At 40.3% G+C, this 18006-nt stretch overlaps 2 non-coding genes across 2 annotated transcripts; one reads left to right on the top strand and one right to left on the bottom strand.

Moving 5' to 3' along the window:
* Positions 1 to 3884: 3884 nt before the first annotated feature.
* LOC112746232 (small nucleolar RNA R71) lies at positions 3885 to 3992 on the bottom strand. The gene has a single exon (XR_003174127.1). It is a non-coding gene; the product is annotated as a small nucleolar RNA R71 (small nucleolar RNA).
* Positions 3993 to 17433: 13441 nt separating this feature from the next.
* LOC112745707 (small nucleolar RNA R71) lies at positions 17434 to 17541 on the top strand. Its single transcript, XR_003173621.1, has one exon. It is a non-coding gene; the product is annotated as a small nucleolar RNA R71 (small nucleolar RNA).
* The last annotated feature ends 465 nt before the right edge of the window (positions 17542 to 18006 follow it).

The raw sequence follows: 18006 nt of genomic DNA, 5'->3' as shown, positions 1-18006 counted from the left end.
AGGGACTTGAGCAGAAATCAGATTCAGAGGTCGAAAAAGGACTGCTGATGCTGTTGGATTCTGACCTCCCTGCACTCAAAGTGGATTTTCTGGAGCTACAGAACTCGAAATGGCGCGCTTCCAATTGCGTTGGAAAGTAGACATCCAGGGCTTTCCAGCAATATATAATAGTCCATACTTTGGCCAAGAATAGATGACGTAAACTGGCGTTCAACGCCAGCTTTCTACCCAAATCTGGCGTCCAGCGCCAGAAAAGGATCCAAAACCAGAGTTGAACGCCCAAACTGGCACAAAAACTGGCGTTCAACTCCACAAATGGCCTCTGCACGTGCAACACTTAAGCTCAGCCCAAACACACACCAAGTGGGCCCCGAAAGTGGATTTATACATCAAATACTTACTCATGTAAACCCTAGTAGCTAGTTTATTATAAATAGGACCTCTTACTATTGTATTAGACATCTTTGGATTACCTTATGATCCTTTGATCACATTTTGGGGGCTGGCCATCTCAGCCATGCCTGGACCTTTCACTTATGTATTTTTAACGGTAGAGTTTCTACACTCCATAGATTAAGGTGTGGAGCTCTGCTGTTCCTCAAAGATTAATGCAAGTACTACTGTTTTCTATTCAATTCATCTTATTTCGCTTCTAAGATATCCATTCGCACCCAAGAACGTGATGAAGGTGATGATTATGTGTGACGCTCATCACCATCTCCCCTATGAACACGTGCCTGACAAACACTTCCGTTCTACATGAAATAAGCTAGAATGAATATCTCTTAGATCTCTTAACCGGAATCTTCGTGGCGTAAGCTAGAATGATGGCGGCATTCAAGAGAATCCGGAAGGTCTAAACCTTGTCTGTGGTATTCTGAGTAGGATTCAATGATTGAATGACTGTGACGAGCTTCAAACTCGCGAGTGCTGGGCGTTAGTGACAGATGCAAAAGGAGGGTGAATCCTATTCCAGCATGATCGGGAACCGACAGATGAATAGCCGTGCCGTGACAGGGTGCGTGAGCATATTATTCACCGAGAGGAGGGGATGTAGCCACTGACAACGGTGATGCCCTTGCATAAAGCCAGCCATGGAAAGGAGTAAGACTGACTGGATGAAGATAGCAGGAAAGCAGAGGTTCAGAGGAACGAAAAGCATCTCCATTCGCTTATCTGAAATTCCTACCAATGATTTACATAAGTACCTCTATCCCTATTCTATTATTTATTATTCGAAAACTCCATTATCACTTTATATCTGCCTGACTGAGATTTACAAGGTGACCATAGCTTGCTTCATACCAACAATCTCCGTGGGATTCGACCCTTACTCACGTAAGGTATTACTTGGACGACCCAGTGCACTTGCTGGTTAGTTGTATCGAAGTTGTGACAACTATGAATTAAGATCAGAGCACCAAGCTTTGGAGCCATTACCAGGATTTGTTCGAGCCTGGAGATCACAATTTCGTGCACCAAGTTTTTGGCGCCGTTGCCGGGGATTGTTCGTGTATGGACAACTGACGGTTCATCTTGTTGCTCAGATTAGGTAATTTTCTTTTTATTTTCTTTTCAAAAATTTTTCAAAAATATTTCAAAATTTTCTCACTTGTTTTCGAAAAAAATAAAAATGTTTTCAAGAAAAAATAAATTATTCTATGGCTTCAAAATTTTTAAGAATGAATTCTAGTGTTTCATAAAATATGTTGAATCATATCTGGCTGTAAAGCCATACCCAAACTACTTTGGGATTGGTATTCAACTAATCACTCTAGCCCATGTAATTATATGTTGCATCCTGGCTGGCTGTAAAGCCATGTCTAAATTCATTTGGACTGAGGCTTTAGACTAACATGGCAAGATTCCTGGAATTCATATTAAAAATTTTGGAATCCTTATTTTTTTCTTTTTTCATATAATTTTCGAAAAATATAACATAAAAATCCAAAAAAATTAGAAAATCATAAAAGTCAAAAATATTTTGTGTTTCTTGTTTAAATCTTGAGTCACATTATAAGTTTGGTGTCACTTGCATATGCATCTTGCATATTTCGAAAATATCATGCATTCATAGTGTTCTTCATGATCTTCAAGTTGTTCTTGGTAAGTCTTCTTGTTTGATCTTGATGATTTTTTGTTTTGTGTCTTTTCATGTTTTTCATATGCATTCTTGAATTCTTAGTGCGTAAGCATTAAAGAATTCTAAGTTTGGTGTCTTGCATGTTTTCTTTGCATTAAAAATTTTTTTCAAAAATATGTTCTTGATGTTCATCATGACATTCAAAGTGTTCTTGGTGTTCATCTTGACATTCATAGCATTCTTGCATGCATCACATGTTTTGATCTAAAAATTTCATGCATTGCATCTTTTTAGTGTTTTTCTCTCTTGCATCATAAAAATTCAAAAATCAAAAAAAATATCTTTCCTTTTTTTTCTCTCATCAAATTCGAAAATTTGAGTTGACTTTTTCAAAAATTTTTAAAATCAAATTGTTTCTCATGAGTCAAATCAAATTTTCAATTTGAGAATCTTATCTTTTTCCAAATCTTTTTCAAAAATCGAATCTTTTTCAAAATTATTAGTTATTTTCGAAAAATTTCAAAAATATTTTTCAAAAATCTTTTTCTTATTTTCTATCACAAATTTTCGAAAATAACATAATCAATTAATGTTTTGATTCAAAAATTTGAAGTTTGTTACTTGCTTGTTAAGAAAGATTCAAACTTTGAGTTCTAGAATCATATCTTGTGATTTCTTATGAATCAAGTCATTAATTGTGATTTTAAAAATCAAATCTTTTTCAAAACTAATTTTATCATATCTTTTCAAAAATATCTTCTTATCTTATCTTTTTCAAAAATATCTTTTCAAAATATCTTTTCTAACTTCCTAACTTCTTATCTTTTCAAATTTGTTTCAACTAACTAACTAACTTTTTGTTTGTTTCTTAACTTTTTCAAAACCACCTAACTAACTCTCTCTCTCTAATTTTCAAAAATATCTTCCCCTTTTTTCAAAAATTTCTTTTTAATTAACTAATTATTTTATTTTTTATTTTTAATTTCAAAAATTTCGAAAAAAAAAAATACTAACAACTTTCAAAAACCAATTTTCAAAAATCACTAACTCCTTTTCAAAAATAATTTTCGAAAATTCCCCCCTCTCTCTCATCCTATTCTATTTATTCATTCATTAACTAACATTACTTCCTCACATCATCACCAAATTCGAACCCCCTACTCTATCTGTGTTCGAATTTCTTCTTCTTTTCTTCTACTAACAATAAGGATCCTCTTTACTGTGACATAGAGGATTCCTCTTCTTTTCTTTTGTTCTCCTCTTTCTTATGAGCAGGGACAGAGAAAAAGGCATTCTTGTTGAAGCTGATCCAGAACCTGAAAGGACTCTGAAGAGAAAATTAAGAGAAGCTAAATTACAACAATCCAGAGACAACTTGATTGAAAATTTCGAACAAGAAAAGGAGATGGCAGCCGAACCCAACAACAATGCAAGGAGAATGCTTGGTGACTTTACTGCACCTAATTCCAATTTACATGGAAGAAGCATCTCCATTCCTGCCATTGGAGCAAACAATTTTGAGCTTAAACCTCAATTAGTTTCTCTAATGCAGCAGAACTGCAAGTTTCATGGACTTCCATCTGAAGATCCTTTTCAGTTCTTAACTGAATTCTTGCAGATATGTGATACTGTTAAGACTAATGGCGTAAATCCTGAAGTCTACAGGCTCATGCTTTTCCCTTTTGCTGTAAGAGACAGAGCTAGATTATGGTTGGATTCTCAACCTAAAGACAGCCTGAACTCTTGGGATAAGCTGGTCACGGCTTTCTTAGCCAAGTACTTTCCTCCTCAAAAGCTGAGCAAGCTTAGAGCTGATGTTCAAACCTTCAGACAGAAAGAAGGTGAATCTCTCTATGAAGCTTGGGAAAGATACAAACAGTTGACCAAAAAGTGTCCTTCTGACATGCTTTCAGAATGGACCATCCTGGATATATTCTATGATGGTTTATCTGAGCTATCAAAGATGTCACTGGACACTTCTGCAGGTGGATCCATTCACCTAAAGAAAACGCCTGCAGAAGCTCAAGAACTCATTGACATGGTTGCTAATAACCAGTTCATGTACACTTCTGAAAGGAATCCTGTGAGTAATGGGACGCCTATGAAGAAGGGAGTTCTTGAAGTTGATACTCTGAATGCCATATTGGCTCAGAATAAAATATTGACTCAGCAAGTCAATATGATTTCTCAGAGTCTGCATGGAATGCAAGCTGCATCCAACAGTACTCAAGAGGCATCTTCTGAAGAAGAAGCTTATGATCCTGAGAACCCTGCAATAGCAGAGGTAAATTACTTAGGTGAACCTTATGGAAACACCTATAACTCAACATGGAGAAATCATCCAAATTTCTCATGGAAGGATCAAAAGCCCCAACAAGGCTTTAATAATGGTGGAAGAAACAGGTTTAGCAATAGCAAGCCTTTTCCATCATCAACTCAGCAACAGACAGAGAACTCTGAACAAAATGCTTCTAATTTAGCAAATCTAGTCTCTGATCTATCTAAGGCCACTGTAAGTTTCATGAATGAAACAAGGTCTTCCATTAGAAATCTGGAAGCACAAGTGGGCCAGCTGAGTAAAAGGATCACTGAAATCCCTCCTAGTACTCTCCCAAGCAATACAGAAGAGAACCCAAAAGGAGAGTGCAAGGCCATTGACATAAGTGCCTTGGCCGAACCTGAGAGGAGAGGAGAGGACGTGAATCCCAAGGAGGAAGACCTCCTGGGACGTCCAGTGATCAATAAGGAGCTTCCCTCTGGGGAATCAAAGGACTCTGAGGCTCATCTAGAGACTATAGAGATCCCATTGAACCTCCTTATGCCCTTCATGAGCTCTGATGAGTATTCCTCTTCTGAAGAGAATGAGGATGTCACTGAAGAGCAAACTGCCAAGTTTCTTGGTGCAATCATGAAGCTGAATGCCAAATTGTTTGGCATTGATGCTTGGGAAGTTGAACCTCCCTTGTTCATCAATGAACTAAGTGATCTGGATCAACTGACATTGCCTCAGAAGAGACAGGATCCTGGAAAGTTCATAATACCCTGTACCATAGGCACCATGATCTTTAAGGCTCTGTGTGACCTTGGTGCAGGAATAAACCTCATGCCCCTCTCTGTAATAGAGAAACTGGGAATCTATGGGGTGCAAGCTGCTAAAATCTCACTAGAGATGGCAGACAGCTCAAGAAGACAGGCTTATGGACACGTAGAAGATGTATTGGTAAAAGTTGAGGGCCTTTACATCCCTGCTGATTTCATAGTCCTGGATACTGGAAAGGAAGAGGATGAATCCATCATCCTAGGAAGACCTTTCCTGGCCACAGCAAGAGCTGTGATTGATGTTGACAGAGGTGAAATATTCCTTCAATGGAATGAGAACTCCCTTGGATTCAAAACTCAAGGATCTCCCTCTGCAACCATGGAGAGGAAGCAGGAAAAGCTTCTCTCCAAGCAGAGTCAACCAGAGCCCCCACAGTCAAACTCTAAGTTTGGTGTTGGGAGGCCACAACCAAGCTCTAAGTTTGGTGTTGAACTCCCATATCCAAACTCTAAGTTTGGTGTTGGAGAGTCTCAACAAAGCTCTGCACATCTGTGAGGCTCCATGAGAGCCCACTGTCAAGCTATTGACATTAAAGAAGCGCTTGTTGGGAGGCAACCCAATGTTTATCTAATTCTTATTTTTATTGTTTTCATGTTTTCTTAGGTTTATGATCATGTGGAGTCACAAAATAAATATAAAAATTGAAAACGGAATCAAAAACAGCAGAAGAAAAATCACACCCTGGAGGAGCATCTGTCTGGCGTTCAAACGCCAGAACAGAGCATAGTTCTGGCGCTGAATGCCCAGAATAGGAGCATCCTGGCGCTGAACGCCCAGAACAAGCATGGTTCTGGCGTTCAACGCCAGAAAAGGCAGCAAAGGGGCGTTGAACGCCCAAAAAGAGCACCAACCTGGCGCTGAACGCCCAGAGTTGTGTGCAAGGGCATTTTGCATGCCTAAATTGGTGCAGGGATGTAAATGCCTTGACACCTCAGGATCTGTGGACACCACAGGATCATCTCAGGATCTGTGAACCCCACAGGATCCCCACTTTACCTCCTCATAATCCTAGTTTTTATTTCCACATCTTCTTATTCTTCTATTCTTTCTTCTTTTGCTCGAGGGCGAGCAACATTCTAAGTTTGGTGTGGTAAAAGCATAGCTTTTTTGTTTTTTTTCATAACCATTGATGGCACCTAAGGCCAGAGAAACCTCTAGAAAGAGGAAAGGGAAGACAAAAGCTTCCATCAAGGGTCTATAGCTCAGTGGTAGAACATTTGACTGCAAATCAAGAGATCCCTGAGATACCTCAGGGGATACATTTTCTTCCACACAATTATTGGAAGCAACTAAGGGTGGAACATCAAGAGCACTCCATCATCCTTCATGAAATCAGAGAAGATCTAAAAGCAATGAAGGAGGAGCGACAAAGACAAGGAAGAGACATAGAAGAGCTCAAGGACATCATTAGTTCCTCAAGAAGGAAACGCCACCATTACTAAGGTGGATTCATTCCTTGTTCTTATTTCTTCTGTTTTTCGTTTTCTATGTTATGTGCTTATCTGTGTTTGTGACTTCATTACATGATCATTAGTAGTTAGTAACTATGTCTTAAAGTTATAAATGTCCTATGAATCCATCACCTCTCTTAAATGAAAAATGTTTTAATTCAAAAGAACAAGAAGTACATGAGTTTCGAATTTATCCTTGAACTTAGTTTAATTATATTGATGTGGTGACAATGCTTCTTGTTTTCTGAATGTATGCTTGAACAGTGCATATGTCTTTTGAAGTTGTTGTTTAAGAATGTTAAATATGTTGGCTCTTGAAAGAATGATGACTAGGAGACATGTTATTTGATAATCTGAAAAATCATAAAAATGATTCTTGAAGCAAGAAAAAGCAGCAAAGAACAAAGCTTGTAGAAAAAAAAAATAGACGAAAAAAAAATATAGAAAGAAAAAGAAAAAGCAAGCAGAAAAAGCCAAAGCTCTTAAAACCAAGAGGCAAGAGCAAAAAGCCAATAACCCTTAAAACCAAAAGGCAAGGGAAATAAAAAGGATCCCAAGGCTTTGAGCATCAGTGGATAGGAGGGCCTAAAGGAATAAAATCCTGGTCTAAGCGGCTAAACCAAGCTGTCCCTAACCATGTGCTTGTGGCGTGTAGGTGTCAAGTGAAAACTTGAGACTGAGCGGTTAAAGTCAAGGTCCAAAGCAAAAAAAGAGTGTGCTTAAAAACCCTGGACACCTCTAATTGGGGACTTTAGCAAAGCTGAGTCACAATCTGAAAGGGTTCACCCAATTATGTGTCTGTGGCATTTATGTATCCGGTGGTAATACTGGAAAACAAAGTGCTTAGGGCCACGGCCAAGACTCATAAAGAAGCTGTATTCAAGAATCATCATACTGAACTAAGAGAGTCAATAACACTATTCGAAATCTAAAGTTCCTATAGATGCCAATCATTCTGAACCTCAATAGATAAAGTGAGATGCCAAAACTATTCAAGAGGCAAAAAGCTATAAGTCCCGCTCATATGATTGAAGCTCTGTTTCATTGATAGTTTGGAATTTATAGTATATTCTATTCTTTTTATCCTATTTTGATTTTCAGTTGCTTGGGGACAAGCAACAATTTAAGTTTGGTGTTGTGATGAGCGGATAATTTATACGCTTTTTGACATTGTTTTTAGTATGTTTTTAGTAGGATCTAGTTACTTTTAGGGATGTTTTTAATAGATTTTGTGTTAAATTCACATTTCTGGACTTTACTATGAGTTTGTGTATTTTTCTGTGATTTCAGGTATTTTCTGGCTGAAATTGAGGGACTTGAGCAGAAATCAGATTCAGAGGTCGAAAAAGGACTGCTGATGCTGTTGGATTCTGACCTCCCTGCACTCAAAGTGAATTTTCTGGAGCTACAGAACTCGAAATGGCGCGCTTCCAATTGCGTTGGAAAGTAGACATCCAGGGCTTTCCAGCAATATATAATAGTCCATACTTTGGCCAAGAATAGACGACATAAACTGGCGTTCAACGCCAGCTTTCTACCCAAATCTGGCGTCCAGCGCCAGAAAAGGATCCAAAACCAGAGTTGAACGCCCAAACTAGCACAAAAACTGGCGTTCAACTCCACAAATGGCCTCTGCACGTGCAACACTTAAGCTCAGCCCAAACACACACCAAGTGGGCCCCGAAAGTGGATTTATACATCAAATACTTACTCATGTAAACCCTAGTAGCTAGTTTATTATAAATAGGACCTCTTACTATTGTATTAGACATCTTTGGATTACCTTATGATCCTTTGATCACATTTTGGGGGCTGGCCATCTCAGCCATGCCTGGACCTTTCACTTATGTATTTTTAACGGTAGAGTTTCTACACTCCATAGATTAAGGTGTGGAGCTCTGCTGTTCCTCAAAGATTAATGCAAGTACTACTGTTTTCTATTCAATTCATCTTATTTCGCTTCTAAGATATCCATTCGCACCCAAGAACGTGATGAAGGTGATGATTATGTGTGATGCTCATCACCATCTCCCCTATGAACACGTGCCTGACAAACACTTCCGTTCTACATGAAATAAGCTAGAATGAATATCTCTTAGATCTCTTAACCGGAATCTTCGTGGCGTAAGCTAGAATGATGGCGGCATTCAAGAGAATCCGGAAGGTCTAAACCTTGTCTGTGGTATTCTGAGTAGGATTCAATGATTGAATGACTGTGACGAGCTTCAAACTCGCGAGTGCTGGGCGTTAGTGACAGACGCAAAAGGAGGGTGAATCCTATTCCAGCATAATCGGGAACCGACAGATGAATAGCCGTGCCGTGACAGGGTGCGTGAGCATATTATTCACTGAGAGGAGGGGATGTAGCCACTGACAACGGTGATGCCCTTGCATAAAGCCAGCCATGGAAAGGGGTAAGACTGACTGGATGAAGATAGCAGGAAAGCAGAGGTTCAGAGGAACGAAAAGCATCTCCATTCGCTTATCTGAAATTCCTACCAATGATTTACATAAGTACCTCTATCCCTATTCTATTATTTATTATTCGAAAACTCCATTATCACTTTATATCTGCCTGACTGAGATTTACAAGGTGACCATAGCTTGCTTCATACCAACAATCTCCGTGGGATTCAACCCTTACTCACGTAAGGTATTACTTGGACGACCTAGTGCACTTGCTGGTTAGTTGTATCGAAGTTGTGACAACTATGAATTAAGATCAGAGCACCAAGCTTTGGAGCCATTACCAGGATTTGTTCGAGCCTGGAGATCACAATTTCGTGCACCAGTGCTCTAGGTGACTCAAGTGGTCTGCCACTAAATTCTGGGAACCACTCCTATCTTTAATTTCTAAATCAAATTCTTACAACAACAATATCCAACGTATTAACCTTGGTTTAGACTCTTTTTTAGCTAACAAATATTTTAGAGTTGCATGGTCTGAGTATACTACCATCTTAGTACCAAGTAGATAGGCTCAGATTTTATCCAGAGCAAAAACAATAGCCAGAAGCACTTTTTCAGTGGTAGTATAATTAGACTGAGCAACGTCTAAGGTCTTAGAGGCATAAGCAATTATAAAAGGGTCCTTACCTTCGCGCTGAGCCAGCGCCGCTCCTACTGCATGGTTGGAGGCGTCACACATAATCTCAAATGGCTGGCTCCAGTCGGGTCCTCTCACAATCGGAGCTTGAGTCAAGGCAATCTTCAGCTTATCAAACGCGTCCATGCAGTCCTCACTCAGCTCGAACTCAACATCTTTCTGTAGCAGTCGGGATAAAGGCAATGCTACCTTACTGAAGTCCTTGATAAATCTCCGTAGAAACCTGCATGACCAAGGAACGAACGGACTTTCCTCACGGAGGAGGAGTAAAGTAAACTAGAAATGACATCTACCTTTGCTGGATCAACTAAAATACCAGTATTAGAAACAACGTGTCCTAGAACAATACCTTGTTTTACCATAAAATGACATTTTTCAAAATTTAATACAAGGTTTGAACTAACACACCTGTCTAATACTCTAGCTAAACTATCCAAGGAAAGGTTAAACGAATCACCATACACACTAAAGTCATCCATGAAAACTTCCATATAGTTCTCAAGGAGATCTGAGAAAATGCTCATTATGCACATTTGAAACGTAGCCGGTGCATTACATAAGCCAAAAGGCATCCTCTTGTATGCAAACGTTCCAAAGGGACATGTAAAAGTAGTTTTCTCCTGGTCTTCAGGAGCTATATGAATTTAAAAATAGCCAGTGTAACCATGTAGAAAACAGTAGTGTGATTTTACCTGACAGGCGATCAAGCATCTGATCGATGAAGGGCAGTGGGTAGTGATCCTTGCGAGTAGCCTGGTTGAGGCGCCTATAATCAATGCACACCCTCCAGGAATTTTGCACTCTAGTTGCAATGAGTTCTCCATGCTAATTCTTTACTGTTGTGACTCCAGACTTCTTGGGCACCACTTGTACTGGGCTGACCCATTCACTATCCGAGATTGGATAGATGATGTCAGCTTCAAGCAGCCTGGTCACTTCCTTCTTGACAACCTCTAGAATGGTGGGGTTCAGCCGCCTTTGAGGTTGACGAACAGGCCATGCTCCTTCTTCTAAAAATATCTGGTACTCATAGACTTGAGGGCTGATGCCTACTATATCTGCCAAGCTCCATGGTGCGCAGAAATTGTGATTACACTTTAATTATGTAAAATTCATCGCTCTTTCTTTCCCTGGAAATGGAGCCAAAAACATGATGCCAATACTATGGTTCACAACTTCGCACAACTAACCAGCAAGTGCACTGGGTCGTCCAAGTAATACCTTACATGAGTAAGGGTCGAATCCCACGGAGATTGTTGGTATGAAGCAAGCTATGGTCACCTTGTAAATCTCAGTCAGGTGGATATAAAATAGTAATGGGTTTTCGAAAATAAATAATAGAATAGGGATAGAGGTACTTATGTAAATCATTGGCAGGAATTTCAGATAAGCGAATGGAGATGCTTTTCGTTCCTCTGAACCTCTGCTTTCCTGCTATCTTCATCCAATCAGTCTTATTCCTTTCCATGGCTGGCTTTATGTGATACATCACCATTGTCAATGGCTACTTTCGGTCTTCTCTCGGGAAAATGATCCAAATGCCCTGTCACGGCACGGCTAATCGTCTGGAGGCATCACCTTTGTCAATGGCTTCATCTTATCCTCTCAGTGAAAATGGTCAACGCACCCTGTCACGGCACGGCTATTCATCTGTCGGTTCTCGATCATGCTGGAATAGGATTTACTATCCTTTTGCGTCTGTCACTACGCCCAGCAATCGCGAGTTTGGAGCTCGTCACAGTCATTCAATCATTGAATCCTACTCGGAATACCACAGACAAGGTTTAGAGCTTCCGGATTCTCTTGAATGCCGCCATCATTCTAGCTTACACCACGAAGATTCCGATTAGGAGGTCTAAGAGATACTCATTCAGTCGAAGGTAGAACGGGAGTGGTTGTCAGGCACGCGTTCATAGGGAATGATGATGATTGTCACGTTCATCACATTCAGGTTGAAGAGCGAATGAATATCTTAGAAGCGAAATAAGATGAATTGAATAGAAAACAGTAGTACTTTGCATTAATCTTTGAGGAACAGCAGAGCTCCACACCTTAATCTATGGAGTGTAGAAACTCTACCGTTAAAAATACATAAGTGAAAGGTCCAGGCATGGCCGAGATGGCCAGCCCCCTAAAACGTGATCAATAGTCTCCTAAGATGAACAACGGATTAAAACTGAGACCAAAGATCTCTAATACAATAGTAAAAGGTCCTATTTATAATAAACTAGCTACTAGGGTTTACAGAAGTAAGTAATTGATGCATAAATCCACTTTCGGGGCCCACTTGGTGTGTGCTTGGGCTGATCTTGAGTGTTGCACGTGTAGAGGTCCTTCTTGGAGTTGAACGTCAGCTTTTGTGCCAGTTTGGGCGTTCAACTCTGGTTTTGGCTCCTTTTCTGGCGCTGGACGCCAGATTTGGGCAGAAAGCTGGCATTGAACGCCAGTTTACGTCGTCTATTCTTGGCCAAAGTATGGACTATTATATATTTCTGGAAAGCCCTGGATGTCTACTTTCCAACGCAATTGGAAGCGCGCCATTTCGAGTTCTGTAGCTCCAGAAAATCCACTTTGAGTGCAGGGAGGTCAGAATCCAACAGCAGCAGCAGTCCTTCTTCAACCTCTGAATCTGATTTCTGCTCAAGTCCCTCAATTTCATAGAAAATACTTGAAATCATAGAAAAACACACAAACTCATAGTAAAGTCCAAAAATGTGAATTTAATATAAAAACTAATGAAAGCATCCCTAAAAGTAACTAGATCCTACTAAAAACATACTAAAAACAATGCCAAAAAGCGTATAAATTATCCGCTCATCACAACACCAAACTTAAATTGTTGCTTGTCCCCAAGCAACTGAAAATCAAATAGGATAAAAGAAAGAGAATAGACTATAAATTCCAAACTATCAATGAAACATAGCTCCAATCAAATGAGCGGGACTTATAGCTTTTTGCCTCTTGAATAGTTTTGGCATCTCACTCTATCCATTGAGGTTCAGAATGATTGGCATCTATAGGAACTCAGAGTTCAGATATTGTTATTGATTCTCCTAGTTCAGTATGATGATTCTTGAACACAGCTTCTTTATGAGTCTTGGACGTGGCCCTAAGCACTTTGTTTTCCAGTATTACCACCGGATACATAAATGCCACAGACACATAATTTGGGTGAACCTTTTCAGATTGTGACTCAGCTTTGCTAAAGTCCCCAATTAGAGGTGTCCGGGGTTCTTAAGCACGCTCTTTTTTTGCTTTGGACCTTGACTTTAACCGCTCAGTCTCAAGTTTTCACTTGACACCTACACGCCACAAGCACATGGTTAGGGACAGCTTGGTTTAGCCGCTTAGACCAGGATTTTATTCCTTTAGGCCCTCCTATCCACTGATGCTCAAAGCCTTGGGATCCTTTTTATTACCCTTGCATTTTGGTTTTAAGGGTTATTGGCTTTTTCTGCTTGCTTTTTCTTTTTTTTTTTTCTTTCTATTTTTTTCGCCTAATTTTTTTTTTCTGCAAGCTTTGTTCTTTGCTGCTTTTTCTTGCTTCAAGAATCATTTTTATGATTTTTCAGATTATCAAATAACATGTCTCCTAGTCATCATTCTTTCAAGAGCCAACATATTTAACATTCTTAAACAACAACTTCAAAAGACATATGCACTGTTCAAGCATTCATTCAGAAAACAAGAAGCATTGTCACCACATCAATATAATTAAACTAAGTTCAAGGATAAATTCGAAACTCATGTACTTTTTGTTCTTTTGAATTAAAACATTTTTTATTTAAGAGAGGTGATGAATTCATAGGACATTCATAACTTTAAGACATAGTTACTACTACTAATGATCATGTAATGAAGACACAAACATAGATAAGCACATAACATAGAAAACGAAAAACAGAAGAAATAAGAACAAGGAATGAATCCACCTTAGTGATGGTGGCGTTTCCTTCTTGAGGAACCAATGATGTCCTTGAGCTCTTCTATGTCTCTTCCTTGTCTTTGTTGCTCCTCCCTCATTGCTTTTTGATCTTCTCTTATTTCATGAAGCATGATGGAGTGCTCTTGATGTTCCACCCTTAGTTGTCCCATATTGGAACTCAATTCTCCTAGGGAGGTGTTGATTTGCTCCCAATAGTTTTGTGGAGGAAAGTGCATTTGAGGCATCTCCGGGATCTCATGGTGATGAGCTTCATACGCCTCTTGAGCTCCATGAATGGGCTCTCTTGCTTGCTCCATCTTTTTCTTAGTGATGGGCTTGTCCTCTTTGATGAAGATATCTCCCTCTATGTCAATCCCAGCCGAATTGCATAGGTGGCAAATGAGGTGAGGAAAGGCTAACCTTGCCATAGTGGAGGACTTGTCAGCCACCTTGTAGAGTTCTTGAGGTATAATCTCATGAACTTCCACCTCTTCTCCAATCATGATGCTATGGATCATGATGGCCCGGTCTACAGTAACTTCAGACCGGTTGCTAGTGGGAATGATTGAGCATTGAATGAACTCCAACCATCCTCTAGCTACAGGCTTGAGGTCCAATCTTCTTAGTTGAACCGGCTTGCCTTTGGAGTCAATTTTCCATTGAGCTCCTTCTACACATATGTCCATAAGGACTTGGTCCAACCTTTGATCAAAGTTGACTCTCCTTGTGTAGGGGCGTGCGTTCTCTTCCATGTTTGGCAAGTTGAACGCTAACCTCACATTTTCTGGACTAAAATTCAAGTATTTCCCCGAACCATTGTAACATAGTTCTTTGGATCCGGGTTCTTACTTTGATCATGGTTCTTGGTGATCCATGCATTAGCATAGAACTCTTGAACCATTAGGATGCCGACTTGTTGGATGGGATTTGTTAGAACTTCCCAACCTCTTCTTTGAATTTCATGTCGGATCTCCGGATACTCATTTCTTTTGAGTTTGAAAGGGACCTCAGGGATCACCTTCTTCTTGGCCACAACATCATAGAAGTGGTCTTGATGGGCTTTGGAGATGAACCTTTCCATCTCCCATGACTCGGATGTGGAAGCTTTTGTCTTCCCTTTCCCCTTTCTAGAGGATTCTCCGGTCTTAGGTGCCATCAATGGTAATGGAAAAACAAAAAGCTTATGCTTTTACCACACCAAACTTAGAATTTTGCTCGCCCTCGAGCAATAAAAGAAAGAATAGATGAAGAAGAAGAAGAAATGGAGGAGAGGGAGAGTGGGAAGTGTTTCGGCTAAGAAGGGTGTAGAGGGGTGTGTTGTGTGAATTTGATGAAGAATGGAGGGCTTTATATAGGGAAGGGAGGGGGGAAGGTTTCGGCCATATTGGTGGGTTTGGGTGGTAAATTGGTTTTGAATTTTGAAGGTAGGTGGAGTTTATGAGGTAGGTTTATGGGGAAGAGTGGATGGATGTGAGTGGTGAAGAGGTGATGGGGAAGAGAGATTGAGGTGATTGGTGAAGGGTTTTTGGGGAAGAGTGTTTATGGGGTTGTGTGAAAGAGAGTGGTGAGAAGAAGTGAGTGGAGGTAGGTGGGGATCCTGTGGGGTCCACAGATCCTGAGGTGATCATGTGGGGTCCACAGATCCTGAGATGATCCTGTGGGGTCCACAGATCTTGGGGTGTCAAGGATTTGCATCCCTGCACCAATTAGGCATGTAAAATGCCTTTGCACACAACTCTGGGCGTTCAGCGCCAGGTTGGTGCCCATTTTGGGCGTTCAACGCCCATTTGTTGCCATTTCTGGCGTTGAACGCCAGAACCATGCTTGTTCTGGGCGTTCAGCGCCAGAATACTGCCCATTTTGGGCGTTCAGCGCCAGAACCATGCTCTGTTCTGGCGTTGAACGCCAGGCAGATGCTCCTCCAGGGTGTGATTTTTCTTCTGCTGTTTTTGATTCCGTTTTCAATTTTTATATTTATTTTGTGACTCCTCATGATCATGAACCTATAAAGACATATAATTAAGAAAAATATAGTTAGATAAATAAAAAATTGGGTTGCCTCCCAACAAGCGCTTCTTTAATGTCAATAGCTTGACAGTAGGCTCTCATGGAGCCTCACAGATGTTCAGAGCATTGTTGAGACTCTCCAACACCAAACTTAGAGTTTGGATATGGGAGTTCAACACCAAACTTAGAGTTTGACTGTGGGGGCTTGGGTTGACTCTGCTTTGAGAGAAGCTTTTCATGCTTCCTCTCCATGGTTGCAGAGGGAGATCCTTGAGTTTTAAATACAAGGGAGTCCTCATTCCATTGAAGGACTAGTTCACCTCTGTCAACATCAATCACAGCTCTTGCTGTGGCCAGGAAAGGTCTTCCTAAGATGATGGATTCATCCTCTTCCTTTCCAGTATCCAGGACTATGAAATCAGCAGGGACGTAAAGGCCTTCAACCTTTACTAACACGTCCTCTACTTGTCCATATGCCTGTTTTCTTGAATTATCTGCCATCTCTAATGAGATTTTAGCAGCTTGCATTCCATAGATTCCCAGTTTCTCTATTACAAAGAGGGGCATGAGGTTTATTCCTGAACCAAGGTCACACAGGGCCTTAAAGATCATGGTGCCTATGGTACAAGGTATTATGAACTTTCCAGGATCCTGTCTCTTCTGAGGCAATGTCAGTTGATCCAGATCACTTAGTTCATTGATGAACAAGGGAGGTTCAACTTCCCAAGTATCAATGCCAAATATTTTGGCATTCAGCTTCATGATTGCACCAAGAAACTTGGCTGTTTGCTCTTCAGTAACATCCTCATTCTCTTCAGAAGAGGAATACTCATCAGAGCTCATAAATGGCATAAGGAGGTTCAATGGAATCTCTATGGTCTCTAGATGAGTCTCAGATTCCTTTGGTTCCTCAGAGGGAAGCTCCTTATTGATCACTGGACGTCCTAGGAGGTCTTCCTCCTTGGGATTCACGTCCTCTCCTTCCCTTACAGGTTCAGCCATGGTGCTTATGTCAATGGCCTTGCACGCTCCTTTTGGATTCTCTTCTGTATTGCTTGGGAGAGTACTAGGAGGGATTTCAGTGATCCTTTTACTCAGCTGGCCCACTTGTGCTTCCAGATTTCTAATGGAAGACCTTGTTTCATTCATGAAACTTACAGTGGCCTTAGATAGATCAGAGACTAAGTTTGCTAAATTAGAAATATTTTGTTCAGAGTTCTCTGTCTGTTGCTGAGTGGATGATGGAAAAGGTTTATTATTGTTAAACCTGTTTCTTCCACCATTATTAAAGCCTTGTTGAGGCTTTTGATCCTTCCATGAGAAATTTGGATGATTTCTCCATGATGAGTTATAGGTGTTTCCATAAGGTTCACCTAAGTAATTCACTTCTGCTATTGCAGGGTTCTCAGGATCATAAGCTTCTTCTTCAGAAGATGCCTCTTGAGTACTGTTGGATGCAGCTTGCATTCCATTCAGACTCTGAGAAATCATATTGACTTACTGAGTCAATATTTTGTTCTGAGCCAATATGGCATTCAGAGTATCAACCTCAAGAACTCCCTTCTTCATAGGCGTCCCATTATTCACAGGATTCCTTTCAGAAGTGTACATGAACTGGTTATTTGCAACCATGTCAATGAGTTCTTGAGCTTCTGCAGGCGTTTTCTTCAGGTGAATGGATCCACCTGCAGAGGTATCCAATGACATCTTAGATAACTCAGACAGACCATCATAGAATATATCCAGGATGGTCCATTCTGAAAGCATGTCAGAAGGACACTTTTTGGTCAACTGTTTGTATCTTTCCCAAGCTTCATAGAGGGATTCATCTTCTTTCTGTTTGAAGGTTTGAACATCCACTCTAAGCTTGCTCAACTTTTGAGGAGGAAAGAACTTGGCTAAGAAAGTCGTGACCAGCTTATCCCAAGAGTTCAGGCTGTCCTTGGGTTGAGAGTCCAACCATATTCTAGCTCTGTCTCTTACAGCAAAAGGGAAAAGCATGAGCCTGTAGACTTCAGGATCTACTCCATTAGTCTTAACAGTATCACATATTTTCAAGAATTCAGTTAAGAACTGAGAAGGATCTTCAGATGGAAGTCCATGAAACTTGCAGTTCTGCTGCATCAGAGAAACTAATTGAGGTTTCAGCTCAAAGTTGTTTGCTCCAATGGCAGGAATGGAGATGCTTCTTCCATGTAAATTGGAATTAGGTGCAGTAAAGTCACCAAGCATCCTCATTGCATTATTGTTATTTTCGGCTGCCATCTCCTCTTCCTGTTCGAAAATTTCTGAAAGGTTATCTCTGGATTGTTGTATTTTAGCTTCTCTTACTTT

Source organism: Arachis hypogaea, chromosome 14, assembly GCF_003086295.3.
Source record: "Arachis hypogaea cultivar Tifrunner chromosome 14, arahy.Tifrunner.gnm2.J5K5, whole genome shotgun sequence".
Classification (NCBI taxonomy): Eukaryota; Viridiplantae; Streptophyta; class Magnoliopsida; order Fabales; family Fabaceae; genus Arachis; species Arachis hypogaea.
The sequence above is the reverse complement of the archived record's forward strand: the minus strand, read 5'-3'. Positions and strand labels throughout refer to the sequence as shown.